Source organism: Numida meleagris, chromosome 7 (assembly GCF_002078875.1).
Source record: "Numida meleagris isolate 19003 breed g44 Domestic line chromosome 7, NumMel1.0, whole genome shotgun sequence".
Lineage (NCBI taxonomy): Eukaryota > Metazoa > Chordata > Aves > Galliformes > Numididae > Numida > Numida meleagris.
Genome location: NC_034415.1, coordinates 15,357,420 through 15,377,838, shown reverse-complemented (window position 1 = coordinate 15,377,838; position 20,419 = coordinate 15,357,420). Strand labels below are relative to the sequence as shown.

Genomic DNA, 20,419 nt, shown 5'->3' with positions numbered 1-20,419 from the left:
TCCTTCCCCCAATTTCTAAAAGAGATGAATTGGATTCATTACACAGCATTTCTGTCACATCAGAAAGCAAGCCTTAATTCTATCTGAAAGAATTTGGATGCCCTAGTCTGGCCTGCCTTTGCAAAACTCTTGCATCTATCTAGAAACATTTTGCTCTTTTTCTCTTGCTGAAACCATCTTGCTGATGGTTTCACTAGCAAATCTGACACTGAAAAGCATTGCCTCTCTGTCTCGTACAGACAACAGGCAATATAAAACGACCTTTCTTTGGTTTTATATTTACCATAGTTTTAGCAGAAACACCACATTTTTCCACTGCAAAATCTTATTTTGAAGCTGTAAAGTCACAACTTCAATTTTTTTAAAAATTCTACAAAACTCAGATAAAGCCCTACTGTTCTTATTAATAATCATGTACTAAATATTTAAAATATTTTCATACCCATCATATTTATTGCTAGCAGGGTCTCCACATGCTATCTCTTTCATTCTCAGTAATTCATCAAGAAAACGTTATGATACAAAGAGGAATCTGCCTGGACATTTTGAGTATTTGCATTTCGTACTTATTAGAAGAGCTTAAGCTGTTAGTGTCTATGAAAAGGTTATCATGGTAGGAAACTTATATTACAAAGTTAAAACATGTCACTGTAATTAAAAAAAAGTCTGAAGAAGTTTCTAACTGTTTCCGTTCCTGCTCAGCAGAATATCACCAACTGGTTAATATACTCAGTTCATTTGATTAATTAGCTTCATAAATTAGTGTAAATTATCCTTTTATCTCTGTGGTATTAGCAGCTTTCTGTTTTGCATATGTACTCTGCCTGTAAAAATAACAACCGTCTATTCAATATGTCTGCTTTCATACAAAACTTAATATCTTTGTATCTATTAACTTTAGTGACTAAAATAAATAAGCAGAGAAGTACTATTTTACTCATGTTAGCACTGCAGATACCGCATAGCTAAAGCCAGGAAAGCCAGACAGATTTAACTCACGAAGAATTAGAGTTCTGTAACAAATGCAAAAAAAAATGTTGTCAATCAAATAACTGCAAGAGAAAAACAAATGAATCCTGTATTCTACATGTGAAAGGTAAGTATAGCACCTAGCTGTAAGTGAAAGCAGAGTTGACCTACTGAAATTTGTATTAGTGATAATTATGCTTGAACTAGAAAAAAATCTGACTGACATTCAGAAACCAGTTGAGTTTGCTGAAGAGGCAGTTGAGAAGTTCATCTTTGGCATGTCAGCTCTGCAAGCATAACAGGGAATCACTGAGAAAAATAAACATGAACCCTGATGCTATTTTAGCACTGTTTTTTGCAGTACTATTTAAGTATACAGCAGATATGAAAAATTTGGAGAAAAACAAGCTAACCTTGCCATAAATCTCTATTCAGTCATCATGTCACCAGCCCTCCTCCTTCCTGCAAGCAGGAGTGGAGCTGTGGAACAAGCATGGTGATATTTTAGTTTGTTCCTTACCTCTTGTTTATCCCACTATGACCAAAATATTCACCGCACTATTTACTACTCCTCATGTTTCTCTTTAAAAAATGTTTGTACTGCGATGTTTGTACTGCGATGTTTGTACTGCGATGTTTGTACTGCAGTCTCCACAGAGCATGAATTGCCCTTCATGGTAATACAGCACAAGAACGAAAAAACTTTCTGATCAGCTTTTTTCTATCCTTTCATGGCCTCCAAAGTGTCCCAATTAACATGACAAGTAATAGAAAAACCCATACTACTGGCACTTGCTTTTCATCCTCCTTTTTTGCTCAACACAGCTAGCTACATGTGAATTCTGAAAGAAAATAAATTTCAGTTTGTGGCAACGAGTAAGGGGAGAGAGTGGTCTTGGAAAAAAAAATCACAACAAAACTATCTTCTATTACACAATAAGATAAAAGTGGACGGAGATTCTGACTCCCTTTATATCAGAAACAAAAGGATTTGAAAGACATTTTGTAAAGACTATATGCAACAATTTGTGCTTAAAATGACTTTTTTTGATTAAGTTAGCTCTAGGTGTACCAGACTCTTACAAAGAGGACTCTGCAGTGGATCTTCATCAACCTACTAGCTATCTGGTTTACCTAATTTATGTCTAACAAACTATTTACACCAGGACAGCTGTTAAAATTACATTAATACTTTTAGAGTATCCAATGCAGGAGATTTCAACTAGGGTTCTTTCAGTAACAACTCTTCTCCTTGGTGTACAGATTTGCTGAATTCCAAACTCAAGTGTTCAACTCTTGTCTCATCTGACTTGAAGGAATCAAATGTGAACACGAGAAGTTTAGGATTACAATACCTGGGTTAATCATACGCTTGTAAGCGTTAACGTGCCTGCTCTAGTCAGATGGGCACACAAAGTGCAGAATTCATGACCTACCATAAATTCACTGTATTGTTATAATTATTCTTTTTTTTCCTCCGTACCCTACAGATTGAAAGATCTTTATATGGTAACTGTACCAGAGCAGTGTTCCTGCCTGTATTGCTGTATCGTCATCATTTTTTTTAAATTATTAATCACTTAATCCAAAATACTCTTCAGAGGACCTATAAACCACCAGAAGATCACACTGATGTAAGTCTGAGAGAAACAGGTAGGATAAGGACACTATAATTATTAGATTCATATGAAAGCATCAGAAATAAAGTGATAAAATGCAATATGGCTAGAGAAGGCAATACCTGTAATTCAGACTACACTGAAGTTCTAGACATAATATTGAAAGATGAGCACTTTGGGGTTTACTTCAAGTAAGGCATAGAGGATTTTAAACAGAAACCCTACACTTTGTCTGTAAAATCAGTTGTATCACAGAATAATTCAGGTTGGAAGAGACCTCAGGCGGTCTCTAGTCCAAACTAATGCTGGAAGTGGAGCTGGCTCTTCAGTCAGATCAGGCTCAGCAGGGCTGCTTCTAAACTGGTGATGAAAACCCCCAAGGATGCACAGCCTGTCTGCATCCTCTGTTCCAAAGACTAACTGTGCTGTTTCTTTTCTAACCAGTCAGAATCTCTTTTAAAAAAAAAAAAATTATGCATGTTTTCACTCCTAGTCCCACCATGCACCTCTGTGAACAGACTGGCTCCACTTTTCTTGCCCACTATTGAATTTTCTCCTGTTTATTGACATTCTTCCTGTACTGGGGCACACAAAATCTGGGCACAGTATTCATGATGTAGTCCTCGTGGCCTGGAATGCTAACTACAGGTCAATGCTAGTGATTCCCTGCAGTGCTCCTCTCACCTCCACTGCCATGGCTCCTCCAGTCTGTATTTAAAAGAAGCTAAAAAGCTAGCAGCGACAGATCTCACTCACAGTCCTGCAGCTGAAGAGATGTTTCAGGCAGGTTTATAGGTAGATGTTCTGCTGTAAAAACTACCCTTTCAAAGGATGGCAGAGGACTCTCTCACCTTAATACATTTTAAGGAAACTATTTTTGCTCTGAACTTCTCATTAGGAAAGGGGAGCTGGTTCCATAAACGCCTACTGCCACTGCAGAAGGTCTTCCCCCTCCACACTGCCTTTTTTGCCATCAACTGGTAATGTGGAGCAGGGTTAGTGTGAAAGGATGAGGCAGCCACTTCAAACAGAAAAGAGCCGGCTCTACAGATAGTAGGTCTTCTTTAATGGTAGCTGACCTCGTGTTCATGGAATTTCTGCAATTTCTTTAACACATACTATATAAAACTGATTTTCTTTTCTTTTTCCAGTCCCCCAATCCCTCCCTACTCCCTTCAATTTCTGTATACCATAACTTTATACTTAAAGAAAACTCTCAGTGTTAATCACTCAGAGAGCAGGTTTGTCAAGGCACTCTGAGGGGTCTGATTCCCAAATTGCATTGAATTTCACAGGGAATTTGGCACCAAACTCCTTCAGGTTCTTTTTTTTAAAATGTCATTCTGAAATTAATAATGTGCAACTGAAAGTACTTGCTCTGAGTATTAAAAACAGCTTTCTTGTTCTGTTTAATTTTCTAAGCATTTCTTCTCACAGATTGATTCAATAGCCACAACAGGCTAAATCTAAGCAGAGTAAGAATAAGCTTCTCATTCAGTCACACAGTACACTATAGCTTGATTGGAATGGATATTGTACATAATATGTCCCTGCAGATGTTTTCTCCTGTGGGGCACATTGAATTTCATTTAAATGCCAAGGCTCAAAATCTAAAACAATGTGACTTTAACAAAAAATCTGATGAGGAATTTGATGAGAAAATGGCAAGAATTCCTGTGGCATTTGGGTAACAATTTCAAGCCTTCGTTTTAATAGAATAAACAGGATCATATTTCATTCAAATCTGGCAATGAGATGAGCTTTGGGTATTACATTGATATAAACCAATAAAGAATTTGCAAATTTGAAGCACTAATTAACAGACACAATATTAAATGAAAAAAGTTTGCTCGAGGGGCAAATATATTTTGAAGACTTTAAACTTTTATTAAAAGACAATTTTGAATAGGTTCTTCTTCATTTGACTATTTTGTTAGTTTCAACGAGGAGGATTCTTGTGGTTTTAAACTACCATTTTAATATTGTTTGAATATAAATTAATACAATAATAGTTTCTCTTCTTCCATCTTGAAAAAATAACTCAACGTCATGCCTTTCAACAGAAAAGTAAAATACTTCATAAGTTGAAGCTATGCAGCAGAGAGCTGTATGGATGTTAGCATTAAACGTATTTTATCACCTACATTGAACACTGATGCTACTTCTTTTAAACAATTTTTCAAGTCTTAGGTGCTGAATCAAAAAGCACTCACATGTAAAACCTGTCTGTCTCATTATGAGAGTCTTAGTAAAATCATTAACAAATAATAATTTGGAAGCTTTGGTTTACTGGGCACATGTACCACAGTAAGAGGATTCTCTGTCCCTAATTGCAATGCTGAGCATAGTAGCCTTCTTGATACTACAATATCTAAGACTTATGTATCTAAAGACTCATGCTTCAGAAAATGGGAATGTCAGCTAGAATATTAAGGAATGAAATCTATGAGACCGACCTTCACATAGGATATTAGAAACTGTTTTTTTGAAACAAGTGGTTATTTCATCCTAAGCATAGTATCATCAAAATCTGCTGATAGTCACCTGCTCCAACAACTCAGCAGCTGTGCTGAGTTCAAAGCTGTCATATATTTAATTCATTAGCAAGCCAGCTATCTTCCTGTTTCAAGAAATTGAGATTTTTGGGAAGCTATAAATGTAAGGTGCCATTTCCTTTTTTACACTCTACATGATTATTATGTACCTACATCTAATCCTACAACGGCAGGTCCATGCTCCCTTGTTCCTTATCTTAGGTGATGCCTCCATTTCTTCTAACCACTTTCATTTTTCTTGTCTTAAAATAGTTGACTGTGGTACCTTTTAAAAACATTTTTTTATTTAAAGGAAAATTATGAGTCTAGTGTTTAGAAAGGTAATTGACCTGTAGTTTAGAGATAAAAGGCTTGATCTTTCCTTCTGATACTGAACGTACATCAAAGTCAAGCTGAATGAAAACTTTTAGAAAACTGAATATAAAAAAATCCATTAAACGTAAAAATAAATGACAGAGTATAGGAACCTATTCACTTAAGTATTACTTGGATTTAAAATTTGTAGAATTTACACACACATGCAATACTGAGCAAGTTTTATGAACACCTGACTCAAAATCTGATGCTTAGTGTAATGTGTATCCCAAAATCTCTGCACCTTAAGGATACAAAGAATACTATGGTGCTAGAATTCAAAATGTGGAAGAAGCCTATATATTTTTGAAAGAGGAACAGAAACATCTCACAAAAACAAATGCAAAGTATGGAGGAAGAAAAAAATCTTCCTCTTTACACCAATGCATATGTCAGGATTACAGGATCTAACCCCACAATTCACTAGTGGTCAGTGTGTGGGAATTTATAAACAGCATCCACACTTCCTTCCCATAGCCTGTTCAAAAAACAAGAGAGAACTGTCTACTGCATAGAAAAAAGCATGAAGACCCTATCTGTGAACAGGCAGACTCATCCTTCAAGGCAGATGGGAGAGCAGAGGCCCAGTTCAACACTTTTGTGATCCAGGTAGAGAAAATGAAAGAGCTGAGGCTGGTTAATTCTGGTCCAACATGTATGGAGAGCAGAAGACAGTCCTCTTAACCCTGATCCTAATAACAAATCCCACAGAAGCCTGCAGCCGAGACCATTTCATTTCACTGTTAACACACATTATTTTTTTCCTTAGTAAAAGAATGTGATGCGAATAAATGTTTCAGAAGTAGATTCAAATGATAAGGCTGTTAGTCTCGGCTCCCGTGCAGCAATTCCACAATAACAATGAGCTATTAAAGAAATTAAGTAATCACAAAATGAGGGAAAAAGTTTTGGTTATAAAGAGCAATTACAATATGGATAAATAAACAATTAGATGCGGTAAGCTAGAGTGTAATATTGCAGCAGCACAGCTAATTCTCTTGTTCTCTCAGCTAGTGTCTGCAAAGTTGTAGTCTCAGATAAGATTTACCTATGCTACCAGTGCTCATGCACTTTTCTGGACTAAGGGAAAGCTGTTTCTTAAACCACGTTCTATGAGTCTAAGTCTTTGCTTTGCCTACAATACGCTTACCTTGTTTGGAAAACAGCCAAACTAGATGAACCAGAAGTATGGCATAAAAGCCCCTGCAACAAAACCTCAGCAATTCACCAGAGACACATCTTTGCAGAACAAAACACAGCATTTTAAGTCTAGCAGACTTTACCGACAAATACCCAAACCAGAACTGCAGACATGAGCCAGCCAGCCCAGGAAGCAGCTGTACTTGTTAACTAGATTCACCCTTCTCTGCTTTATACCCAATTTAATGAAGTACCTAAATGCTTATTTTAAAGTACTTAACGTTTCCCAACATAGTATCCTAAATAAAAAGAATCCCATGCAGCAGCAGAGACAAAGGACAAATATCCTTGTGTGTTTTTGCAAAATAGTGCTTCAGGCTGTTGAAACATTTATGATTCCCAAGTAGCTATCTCGATCTGGCAAAATATGTGCACTATGCATAATTCTCCTTTAAATACACAGCTTCAGCAGAACACTACTCCAGTTTACTCCCCCAAAATAGTTCACTTCAAACTGGAAGTGCTTGCTGACAAAGAAAGTATTACATAGTTACTCTTGGAAATTCTACATTTCTAAGATGTTGACAAAGATTTAAAAAATATATATATCTAAGAAAGCAATGCAGTACCCTGGCAACTGACCATCTTCAATAGCAGTTAGGCTCTTTCCAGCAATCGTCTCAATAAGAAAATTGTTTTATTCTATACCATACTAGCATGCACAGAATCCCACAGGCAGTTAGCAAGATACACTAAGGAGATGAAATAATATGCAAGCGTTCAAAGAATTTTGAAAATTAAGAAAATTGTACTTATTTTTAATTTTCAATAGTTGCAGGTGAGAATCAAGTTACACTATTCATATTCGTAGTTCTAGAAATAAATAACTTAATTTTCAAGAAGCATTCAGTATTAATTTATCTCTGCTCTCATTGAAGTCGTTGGGAACCGCTAGCAGGTTTCAGCATAAGAGTAAGATGAGCCTCAAGCAATTTTAGAAATCTGAGCTTAAGATTCTGCTAGCGTAGTCAGTGCTCAGTGTGTATCATATTCAGGTACACATGTAAATGGTGTTTCTTGCCTTCTCTTTCTTTCTCTGAAAACACACGTATGAATGCACACACAAACACAACATCTGAAATGAAAATTTGAAATAGCCAGGCAACTCATATTTGTTTTATTTTCTCCCATCCAGGAAAAACAAATAAGCAAAAACAAAAGACACCAAGAGGAGTACACTAATTTATTTCTACCACTGCAGTGGTAGATCAGCAAATACTGTAAATATGCATTTTCAGAAAGCATATCCTTTAAGCCTTACATACGTATTTATCACATAACATTGTTGATACTTTCACAACTTGGACTACAGTCACATAGAATCACAGAACAGTAGGAGCTAGAAGAGACCTCTGGAGATCATCTTGTCCAACCCCTGCTAAAGCAGCTCCTGTTGAGTAGGTTGCACAGGAAAGTGTGAGCACTTGGTATAAAAAGTAACACTGATGTAGAGATTGCCACAAACTTGTATTGCATCGACAATAAAACGTCTCCCCAAGCTTCAGAAAGTGCAAACAGTTCACAGGAGATGGATTCTTGTGGAGATAGTAACTGTGCAATTTTTATTTTCCCAAATATATCACCATTACAAAGGAAAATCACAGAATGATGGAGGCTCAGGCTAGCACCCAAATACATGCAGCCATGGACTGTAAAGTCACCAGCCGAGGGGTTGGGACTCATCCCTGCCCCACAAGAGTCAGCCATGGCAGCATCACTAGGCTGGCACCCACCACCAGGCAGAGCACGGCTCAGGAGGCTGGGATGCCAACATCTCTCTCAGTCTTCAGAGAGAAAATAAATAATAATAATTAGAAAGAAATGAAGAAGTCTTTATTATTGACAAGGCAGTTGGGGTTGCTGCCCCTACCCATCCTGGTTCTCCCTTTTCTAGTCCTGGGTTAAGCCATAGAAAGATAGGTTTATTTCCACAGTCAGAAACCAACCAGTCACAACAGTGCTAATAAAGCAAGCATGGACCTCAATAAGCAAAAGATGGACTTCATGTTCTTCATATAACTGTTTTTAAAACAGTTACATGTTGATTAAGCTGCTGGGAGACGTTACATTTATTATTTAGGATTCCAACCTAGCTGATGCATAAGACAATGAGACAGTGCTGAGAAGAAAGTCCCTACCACAACTGCCCACTGACTTATGGAATAGAAAAATCTCTTCTCTGCCATGCTGGGTTCCATTCTCACTTCTCGGAATTTGAAATGAGGGCTTCTGAGAAAAGGAGAATGCTGTGTGTAACTAGCAGGAACTTCTGTCAAAAATCCAAAATAGCTATCTCCACGGAGTGTTATTGCTAGAGAATGAAGCCATTGCCATATTACAATCCCTCACAGAAAATGTGGCTTTAAAAAAAAAAAAATCAAATCAAATCTCAGGCAATCAGTACCTGTGACCACTCAAGACATATCTTTCAATCCCTCAACTCTTTTGAAATGTATAATACTTAAGAGACACGTAGAGCTTCCTTTGTCAAACACTACCTAGATCTTTTTTTGCTGGCATCCACACCTCAGAATACAAGTTTCTTAGGACACGCTCCCTCTCCATCACTTTTCCTGTACTGCGTCACAATTTTTGGGTTGATTTTGTCTCTCTGTTCCTTCCCTATTATCCTGTGAGATTAGCACCCTCAAAGTTTCTGCTCTCATGATCAAGACCAATGCTAGGCCTTCAGACACCCCCCTAAAGAATAGGCAGTGACCTTCCATGCATTCATGTGTTATCTAGTTTTGAGGTTACTCCTCCACATGTAGTAGCAAAAGCCAGCAAACAAGTACTCTTGACAAGATTTCCACATATGTTCTGAGAGAGCACAAGATCCTCACATGTAAGGATACATAAATATGTAGATACATACATACACACAGAGGCATGTACACATGCACAAAGGTATGTTGGTCACTCTGAAAATAAAGCCTCCTATTTTCATAAGAGCTGCAAACAGATACAAAGAGCATAATCAGAAAAGAGCACAGTAAGAGAATCAAAAGACTCTCTCCATATGGGCTAAGCTTTGAAACCTTAATCCTTGGTGGTTCTTCAGAGGTTAGGAACTCAGACAGGAATGTGATTTTGAAATTAGAATTGTATAACAATATTAAATAGAAGGCACACTATTGTAATGAGTGAGAAGAGAAGATGCGAGAAAACACACTTGTTTTTCTTAAGATATAAAACAACTATTCTGGTATGAGGATTTCAAAGGTTATTATACCATACTACAGGGGGAGAAGTTCAAGTTATTTCTAAGATCAATCAGGGCTTCGAATGTTAAATATAAGTTTTTTGCACTAGGTATCATATTTGAAGTCGGTAAATTCTCATCAGAGCATGGATAAGTAAATTGAGGCACAGAAGTTGATGTTCTCAGCTGAAATTACACAGAATTAAAAAAAAAGCTCTACTTTAAAAACACAAAGTGCTTCACTTAGAAATTATTGTTGATGAAAATCAAGTACCTAATTATAATCAAGTAGTAACAAGTTAATCTGTCACGTGAAAATGAGATACACACTGCAGGCTTGTCTTCTGGATCCAATATGTATGGGTCTGAAGTGCTTTCCAAGCCATAAGTAAGTACTGTCATTAAAGCATTATCTAAAATCAAGAAACGCATCTTAACAGTACATCATTTGCCCAGTGTAGTCACTGTATCCCATGAAATGAAGATACATTCTTATGTACATCTTGTCATGTAGCCTTGCTTTGCCACATGTTTAAGTACAACTTCACAATGAAATCTAGCAATTTAAAACTACTATACAATGAATTTCAAAACTATCATGATTTATTATTCAAACATCAACTTGCACTATGGGTCCAGTCTCGCAGGGTGCTGAGTGCCCTCAGTTGCCATCTGACATTTACCGTGGCTTAATGACTCATAACATTCATTATAGCTTCACGTTAGATTGATTACAGCCTCAGGACAAGTCATAAATGTATTTAGGATAAATAAGAGCTAAAGGAAAAAAAAGCAAAACATACCTGAAAATAGTAGTAGCTTCTGACATACTGTGCACTAGCCCTCTCTTATTTCACTGCTCTGATGGAAAGTGGCCTAAGAAATAAAGACAATACAAGCCTTTCAGTTGAAAGTTCCATACACTGTAGTCATAGGTTTTCTTCTGAGAACACTGAATCAACAACAAAATCTCTTAAGTTGGTAAACACGAGGAGAAAGGAAGAATGCAACTTTTTTTCTTTGATAAGTATATAATATCTGGGCATAAAGGGAATTATGACAAACTGTATCAAGAGCGCAGAAGTCATGTCTTTAATGACAAGTAAAAAAATGCTAAGTTATTTACATAGGAGTGGCATAAAGGGGAGATGTTTTCTAAAAGGTTGCGCGTACCATGGGCACGATCCATCCAGCTACATTACATCACTATTTGTAAGAAAATTCAACAGGACTACTTCAGAAAGCACGACATCAGCATGTACACCTACATTTTTCCTATCTTGGCCCTGAATATATCATCATCTCTACAGTACAGAACAATTAAGTATTATTCAGAAAGAGCATTTACATTCTAATACAATGAAATGGAAGAGAAGTCTCATCCATAAAAGTAATAGAGTACAAGTTAATGAATTTTTCAAGACTAAAAGGCATCACTGGATGATTTTATCTGACCTCTTTTGTAACACAAATCTTAAAATGGTTCTCCTTGTGCTATGTCAATTGAAAACATACCACTATTTGACTGCACATCTAGTCTTCCTCCCTCAGAACTGTACTTCCATAGTTGTACATAATAACATTTGTGACCAAAATGGGAAAATGAAAGGTTTTTGTACGAAACAATAATTACTCCTCCTTTTCTCCTGTTACAGCAAAACATAGCAAACCAAAAGGTAATGCATGGTTTTCAGTACAAAAACCTCTGGCTGTGTGCATCTGAAAATTGAAGAGAATTGTTTGAGACATATTTTTCTTAGGAAGATAGATGGTCCACCATGGAATTTTCCACGTCGCACATATTGAAACACCTGCTTTGAATACAGTATTTGATAGTCAATAGCAGATTGTTTGGAAATGTACCTTAATTATATGAATAGTAAATATGATTAATGAAACTGATTCAAAAAACTATAATTAGGATGGGGAGGAGTTAATTAAATTATTATTTTTAAAACTGTTAAGGAGAAAATGCTGATACAGTTCTATTAGCAAAAGAGTTCTGTAATAAAGAAGCTGAGTGCTGACATCAAATAAATTTGAGAGCAATAGAAAAAGATAGGTTTTCAGGTTTATACTCCCATTGCATTAGAGAATTCTTGAAGAAACAAAAAAAGTTTTTTTCAGAATGCAGCTAAACTCAACTTTTCTAGCACTTCTACCATAAGCAGTGTTGAAAGCTAACTTTCCCTTTTAGTATGACAGGTAGAATTGTCACTTAGACCATCAAGCCATTAAAACAGTTTTTAAAAAGTATTTTGTAGATGCAGTAACACTAGCATTCTAGATAATTTTCCAGTGCCTTTTCAATCAAGAAAATCTGGCTCAAATTGCACTATCTGACCTTTCGATTAATGGCCCTGCCTCTTGCCTGTCATACTAATACAGAGTTTGGGGAATAGTTAGGATTCATCTGGAAGCAACATAATTTCTGCCTGTGTCTTTCTTTTCTGGACGCTAATGGCTTTTAGTCAGTCCTTTTCACTCAGTGTGTGACACATGTAGCCTTTCTATTTTAGTTGTCCATTAACTTCAAGCATTATGACAAGAACAAAGCAACTTCCTAAAGAAGTGGAGTTCAGCTATATGCATTAAATTTCTACAGATCCTTTGCTTATAAGGTGCCGGTTTTGATCATCACTACTGTTTCTCTGCAATACTATTTATTACTAATTAAAAGAGGCTGTTTAAACAAATCGAAAAAATCACGCGGTCTGTGGATTCAACATTAGTGCTACTAATGTGTGATGACTTTTTTTTCTACAAGTATCTACTTTTTTAAGCAGGAAATGTTGGGAAAACAAAAATCACAAGCAGAAAGCTGCAATTGCTTGTTGGAATTCCAAGGCCTCAGCACCGTACTTAATATTTTTACCTTGAGATCATGCGAAATACAGCACACTACAACACTCATAAGTAGAGAGTAATAAATACATTTCAATGAAGACTTACAGGATCAAAGATATAAACTACTAGGGGAAATAGATTCTACTAGGGAAAGTGACACCTGTAGTCCTGCAAGCTTTCTAAATAATATTTCTACCCTTTAAATATTTATCACTGAGCTGCAAATAAAACATCTGTAATACTCTGCAGAAATAACATGCATTGGATGGCTTTTAGAAATATGTTTGACTGTACTAGTTTTTAACTCAATTCTACCAGTCTGACATCTGGTCAATGTCTGTATTAAGGATGCATTATAAAGCATTTTAATTCCAGTTTTAATTCCTCGTACTATTAAGACATCTCATTTCTCTTTATTAGAATATCAGCTGGACAGGATGTTTCTAGATGTGGCTGAGAGATTTGAGAAGCTGAACTAACTTTGCCAGAGCTTCTATATCTGGGCAAAGTTCTGTTTAAATTTAGGTTACTTTTAGGCATATCACAGAATATATGTGGCAAAGGTATTTTATTCAGAGCTGACTTAACAGTACATTTTGTATAATTGGGCTCTAACTGAAGTTAACGGCAATTTGCCTCTTCCCAAGCCAAATTTTCCACGGATAAGCCATGCCTGTGAAGTGATACCTGTAGCAATGCTTTCCTGGGATGTGTTGTTCTATTCTAAGCCACTAGCATATGCACACAGACAAAAAAAAACAAAGCCTGACAGGGGCATGTTTATTCTCTACCTGGGGTATGTTTTTTCTGTAACTGGGGTTTTTGGAGTTTTTAGGACACAATGGTTTGTATTAACTGACACTGCCAGATCTCCCTGAGCAAACACCTTTCAGTTCCTCACCTAGACCAGTAGTAAGGAGGCAGCTATGTTCTAGTCTACATCACATCTTCTGTTCCCAAAAGCCCCTAAAGACCTCACTGAAGCTGAGTAAATCCAGAAGACAATGAACAAAACAAACTTTACTCATAACTAATACTGACAACAAAAAAGGATTTTACTGAACAGAACTATCTAGTCATACTGCAGTACCTCAAACAGAAGAGGTACCTTTCATTGTCACTGAATCTACAGTTCACACCATATGTTTTTAAACTCATGTCAGTCTCAAATCACAAGTCTGTTGCACACAAAGTAGAATAATTCTCCGCTAATTCCCTATCAGACACCAAAAAGCATTCAATTGTCTCAGAAGGCTACTAAGGCTATATGGAGGAACTTTTTTTGTGCCATCCTAGAGTTTCTCCCTGTTCCTTCTTGTCAGCCCTTTAACAAAACACTCCTCTTAAAAGGGTGACAAGCAGCGTGGTAGTGTAACATTAGCTCTGCCCTTCAGCGAACAATCATCTCCCTCTGATGCGTCTTAGGACCCATTCAATGCAAAGTTCTTACTTATTCCCAGAGCACTGTCCTTTCTTTCTCCATCCTCTCAGGTTTTAAGAAAACCCAAAAAGGAACCAGTCAGGTGTGTGAGTATTGACAGAAGGAACTAACTCTAACTCTGTTAGTTTTAATGGCACAGATCAAAGACAACTGCTGAGTGCATTTCATACAAGGCCCAGCACTCAACCCTAGTACTATCTAGATTCTAGCTACTACTATCTAGTATCTGAGGTTCAGCTGCACAGTGCAAGTGAGGACAGAATAGTATTGCCTGTGACAGAAAACAGCTGAGAAAAAAATACATACATAGCTGTCACATGCCTGATGCACTATCAGGGAATTCAAAAAAATCTCAGCTTCGTGCAGGCTGATAAGTGCTGTGAAGTTAGGGTAAAAGATTTTCCAACATCTTCTATGCTAGTTACTTGCCATTATGAATATAGTTTCGTAGGTAAATCTGGAATCAGATGTTTATTTATCAAGATAAAGCACAGAAATAGCCCTGGAGAACCAGCTATAAAGAAAAGTGGTTTCATCTTCTCATTGACTTCCTTCAAAGGGAAGACCATCCAGCAATGCTGCTCTTGCAGCATAAAATAATCACACCAGATAGCAGCAGGAGATAAGTTTAAGCTCTCACAGCAAGGCATAGCACGCTAATGAGAGTTTGTGTGAAGCTCTACAGATGGCTGCATAGTCCCCATACTGCTCAACTCCTTCATAGCAATCCAGTAAGAGGTACCATCACCTCAATCAGTATCTGACACAATATTTTCCACATACCTGCCTTTCCCTCCATCCTACATGCATTCAGTCCATCCCCTCATGGAGTTCACTGCCACTTGAGTAAGGTTCAGCTTATGCATGCCCAGTTTGGACAGAGGTCACCTTAGCTTGCTAAAGAAAGGTGAATAGTCATGTACAGCCTAACTGCATTTAGCCCAAGTATCTGCAAAAGGCTAAGACCTGGCATTATTTGGTTTTTGCTGGAAAACCCATAATATAGATCTCCAGCTTGTACCACTTAACAAATACCTGTATGAGCGTTTGAAAACACACAGGCTTTTCAAGTCCTCATTTCTGAAACATTTCAACCCCATTTTTTTTTCCTTTTTTACATAGTGTAGCTATGTAGCGCATGAAAATATTTTCACAGACAGCGTAGCTGTAATAATGTTAGCTTTGTCCTTCAATGCAAAATCTTCTTTTCTGACTCGTGCCTTAGGACCCATAACATTGAGACATCTGAAAATAACAATTCTTTTGTCATTCACTGTTTTGTGCAACCAGTATTTCCTACAGCCCTGAGTCACTGACAAGGGATTGTGATAAATGTTAATATTTTTTCTGTACGTCACTAGACAATTTCCATTTATGATCTAGACCTAAATTTCAAAATAAAAAGCGTCTGACTCTTAAAATCAGTTACATGTTTAAAAGTCTTAAAAATTCCAGCTATTAATGTTATGAAAAGGAATTGTTTTAAAAAAAAAAAGAAAACAACAGTCTCAAACCAAAAACCCCAAGAGTATGTGTCTGTGTGGAGTTGAGAGTATTAGAAGCGCAATGAGCTACAGAGCATTTTTCAAAGGAAAATGGTTTCATATAACCCTTGAGAACTACATATTTGGGTATGTGTAAACCCATACAGACATACACACTGAAATTAGGCAACTTGTCCTCATCTGCACTGGTACGGCTTTTTCTGATACTATATAATGGAGGTCATGTAATAGAAGGAAATCACACTAGCAGAGACAGATGAGTCCTGTTCAGATGATTTGGGAAAGCAAGAGAGAAATAGAAAGGGAAATTACACTGCAATGACAGAAATCAGTTCATATGTGAAAAATCAAATGATGTATTTATATGACATATGAGAACTACCCAAAATCACTCTGTAATATGGGAAGGTGGTTGTACTATAGACAGAAAGAGAAGATATTAGCAGCGATAGTCATCCATACTAAACACAGATAGAATAGAAAAGGCTAGGAAATGGAAAAACAACGTAAGAGACAAGATTTACAAAAAACAAACACCAAGTCAATGGCAGAAATAGCTTGGGGTATTCTTTAGTGTAAGAAGTGGGACAACAAACAGTAAAAACAAGATTTGTTAAGGCATTTTCCTAGTCTAGTAAAAGTTAACAAAACATTACATATTGACACCATTCAAATTAACCAGTAGTAGCTGAGCAGACAATGAAACCTCTTGTTCTAGTAACATACAACATCTCATCATAAACATTCTTAATGGTGCAGTTTATCATGAAATGTGGGGCTCATGAAAAGCTAAATGGAACAACAATAAGGTTGTCTATAACCTAACTGTGACTAAAGAAGAAATAGCTGCTAACATTTTCTTCTGATTAGACAGTGTCTGCATAAATTAAACAATTATAATTATGTCAGGAACTACACATTAGTGAAACTGATTTTAATATACTGTAAAGTATATTGGTACTATTTACTACTAATCAATGTACATAAAAACTTTGTTTACTCTTGTTTGTTCCCAGAATGCAGTGTATATTAACCTATCCAATCTCACATACTAACCAATTGTGACTATTACAATCCTTATAATTTATCAGATTTTTAAAAAAAAATAAACCCAAGCAACACCTTTCCATATGGCCAATTAGCAAAGTCATAAAATGCAGCAAATATATGATGCTGTATTGAACATCTGTGCTGGTTATCCTATGGGAATTTTTAATAAAGGACCAAACAGCATATTGATGTTAATTCTACGTTACCGGGACTTTAAATAAAAAACTAAAATAAATAGCATCCATTAAACTGATCATACTGTTGTAACTCAAATTGTGTTTATTATGCTAATGGAACATGAAATTAAGAAAAAGACCTTTATGCCAGTGGAATTAATTAATGAGCTTTATGAAGGCATTGGGATGTAATTTATTTCTAGATAAGTAAGTCTAATTTGCAGTTCCATGGGTCTCTGCAATGCTGATTGTAATAGTTATTCCTGCAGATGTGCTGCTCACAGCATGTCTTTCCATTAGAACTGAACACCTCATTATATAAACTGTACCTAATTAAACATAATACAGTGGTGACTTGTTAAACTGGCCTTTTTAAGTCAGCAGCTGCCTAAGCTAATAATACCGTACACAAGATTTATATCATCTACCATATAATACTGATATTAAAATATACTGCCCAAGGGATTGACAACTAATTTACCAGTATGTAACAGGTACTCTTCAGATTCTGCAGTGAAGATTAAAAACTATTAGTCTATGAAAATCAAATGAGTTAAAGTCTATTTGGAGTTCCAAATAATTATGAAAGTTTTTTTAATAGCTGCATTCTTTTGTCAGGTTATTTTAAAAACTGGAGTCAGAGAATAACTCTTTTCTTATGTCCTTTGACAATATCTGATGCTGTGCTTTTCTTACGTGGTCTGAATTATTACAATAATTTAAACAGAACCAGATATATGCAGGCTCACTTTATTTCAACCAAACAAAAATGAGAAAACTCCAAGACAGATACAGCATCTTTTGAACTTCACCAGTTTGATTCTGTGACTGTTCTGTGTATGTCCTTTCCACAAAAATGTAGATATATCTCATGTTGAAAATATGGCAGTCTGTCCCTAGGAAGTCTGACTGTTTTGATCAGAACATCAGAAAATACATTGAGAACAGACTGATTCTCTCATGAAATAAGATAGGAATATTTGAAAACTAGTCAAGAATAGATTTTGGATCAACAGTGTTTGATCATGACAACTTTCACAGTCTGTATACACACTGTGGTTTATGATTTGTCTTCTTTCGAGTCTGAATCAACTGCAACTTTGTGTTCTAATGCAGAGTGACACTAAGATTTTTTCTTGTTTTTTCCAATATCTATAAAAAGTATATTTTGTGCTTGCAGATATACGAATGGAATGACAAAGCCATTCCTCTCCCTCTCAAACACCTGTGACTCTTCCTTTCCTCCTTGCCTGAATACTCAAAACTCACTCTTGCTTAATGCCACAGCTGAACCATCTGAAGAAAGACGATCAGCCCTGCATGCTTATGCCACCCCTTCTCTGGCCATATGCCATTCCAAGCAATAAAATTAAAAACATGCATAAATTTAGTCCAAGACTTAAGCTCACCAATGCCCTGTCAAATTTGAAGTTAAGAAATGCCAAAGTGTGTAATCATTAAGGACTTCAGTTTCCCCACAATATTCATTCTCTTGTGCAGCAATTTTTTTGCATAAAAAAGCTAGAAAACACACGTGTGAAAAAGGAAAAGAGGTCATATTACTTGGAGGCTGTCACTTTGTTTGGATACTCTTCAAGATCTGGAGGAAAAAGTTCACAATCATATCAGATTTGTTCTGAGCCATTTTCCCTATCTTACTGAAAACATTAAAAAGTATTCTTAAACCAGTTGTTGCTTTACCTATGTTTTCAGTAAGCTGTGATAACTGAACCACAATCCTCTTCTAAAAACTAATGCTCTGAGAGCAGCTATTGTCCCTCACATAAACCTTAATATCCACAGCATCACACTTTACTTTTAAGGTTTCTTAGTAAGGACACTTTGACAGTCAGTCTCCCTCTCTTGCTACAATCCTTGTATCATTCTGGATTGTCATTTAGAATACACAAATCACTGTAAATTAAGGTAGAATTACAGTTTATCCTAGAGTTACACATTCAGAGAAAAGCAATCTTAAAGGATGCACATCAAGTAACAAAAACAAACACAACTTCATTTTATTGGCAGCAAGGACGAGCAGGCTTCCAAAAGAAACAGCTTGCACACAACTGGCTTATCCTACCAACAGAAAGAGCGTTCTCAGGGTACAGCTGGCAGAGTGCTTAGAAGATGCACGGCCTTCCAGGACAGGGATTAAAACAGGTATTTGCATGCAAACCTGTGATTACTTGCAAAGCCTGCATGGGAAGTGATTTTATATCTAAAAATTGCACTATAATCATTGTTCGAACACTGACTTTACCAAGGCTGCATTTTAACTTTCTGGATGTCATCATTTACCTCAAGCTTTCGAGAGACAGTCCACCACTGTAATGCAATAGAAAGCTTAACAAGATGGCAGAGCAGCAAGGTCTTAGGCTACAGCAAGTGAGGATCTGCTTAGACGAGATAGCAATGGGCACGGAAATCAGAGAAAAAAAACTGCTTACCTTTAGAAGGCCTACAAGGTCCTCAAGCAGGCAGGAATCTCAAGCAAGATACCCTTGCCTCCAGTGCCAACCCTTAAATGAGGTCTGGGAAGGGGTGGGTCCTGGCTCCACTCTTTCCAGTCACTCAGGGGCATTGCATGCACCTGAGCTCCCCTGGGTTGGCCCTGCCTTCCCACCAGGTGCTCCATCACTGGTTCAAGCCATGACTTAGCATTTCCACTACAACCATATATCATTCAAACTGTTTAATTATTGCTGTACAATAGGATAGTTGGGATCTTTATTATGAAATTATTTATTATAAAATTCCTGAAATAAGACTATTATCTTTAAATTAGAAAATGTTGTTTAAATGAAAAAACAGAGCTATTTTTCTTTTCATAGAATTCCCATTGAAATTGCTTCACAATTTCTCAGCAATCAAACATGAAATGTAACAGAAAAGCAACATAATTTGCTGTGGGATTAAAGTTTAGCAAAATCAGTCAGCAATAAGAAAATAGTAGTTCATGGGCACCATGGGTCCATTATAATTATTATTTTTAATTAAAGTATTTCAGATCCTCATTAGTTCTCTTTGCCCACTACTTTTATTGTCTGACTTTCCTTGAAATGGGAATTATGAACACTGAAAAATGAGTTAAGACTCTTGTTTCACAACAGATCTCTGTCAAAATGCATTTAGTAACGTATCACAGCTAAACTCCTCCATGACTCACCACAGATATCTTCTGCCTTTTAAAGCAACAGAAAACTAGGCAAATAGTTTCTCTATATCTCCATTAATAAAAGCACATAAATCTCACCAAAGGCTTTCTGCGACCCAAAGATCTGGTCGTGTTTTGAATCTTAAACTTGAGAAGCATTTTCAGAAGTGATCTAATTTAAAATTATCTATCTTAATTGAATTTTAAATGAAGAGAAAAATCTTGTCATTGTGCTTCCCAACTACATAGCATACTAAAAAATATTAAAGATAAACAAAAGGCAGATAGAATAAAGTACAAACTTCTTTAATGAGATCAATAAAAAAATGTATGGATTTAATACT

The 20,419-nt window shown here is 36.5% G+C and overlaps 1 long non-coding RNA gene across 1 annotated transcript in view; it reads right to left on the bottom strand.

The window, feature by feature from the left end:
• LOC110402255 overlaps positions 1 to 19,450 on the bottom strand; it is a 432,654-nt gene extending 413,204 nt beyond the window's left edge. The window contains exons 1-2 of the long non-coding RNA XR_002441005.1: positions 19,369 to 19,450; positions 10,703 to 10,775 (exon numbers count right to left, since the gene is read on the bottom strand). This is a non-coding gene — a long non-coding RNA (uncharacterized LOC110402255). The remainder of the gene's footprint in view (positions 1 to 10,702; positions 10,776 to 19,368) is intronic.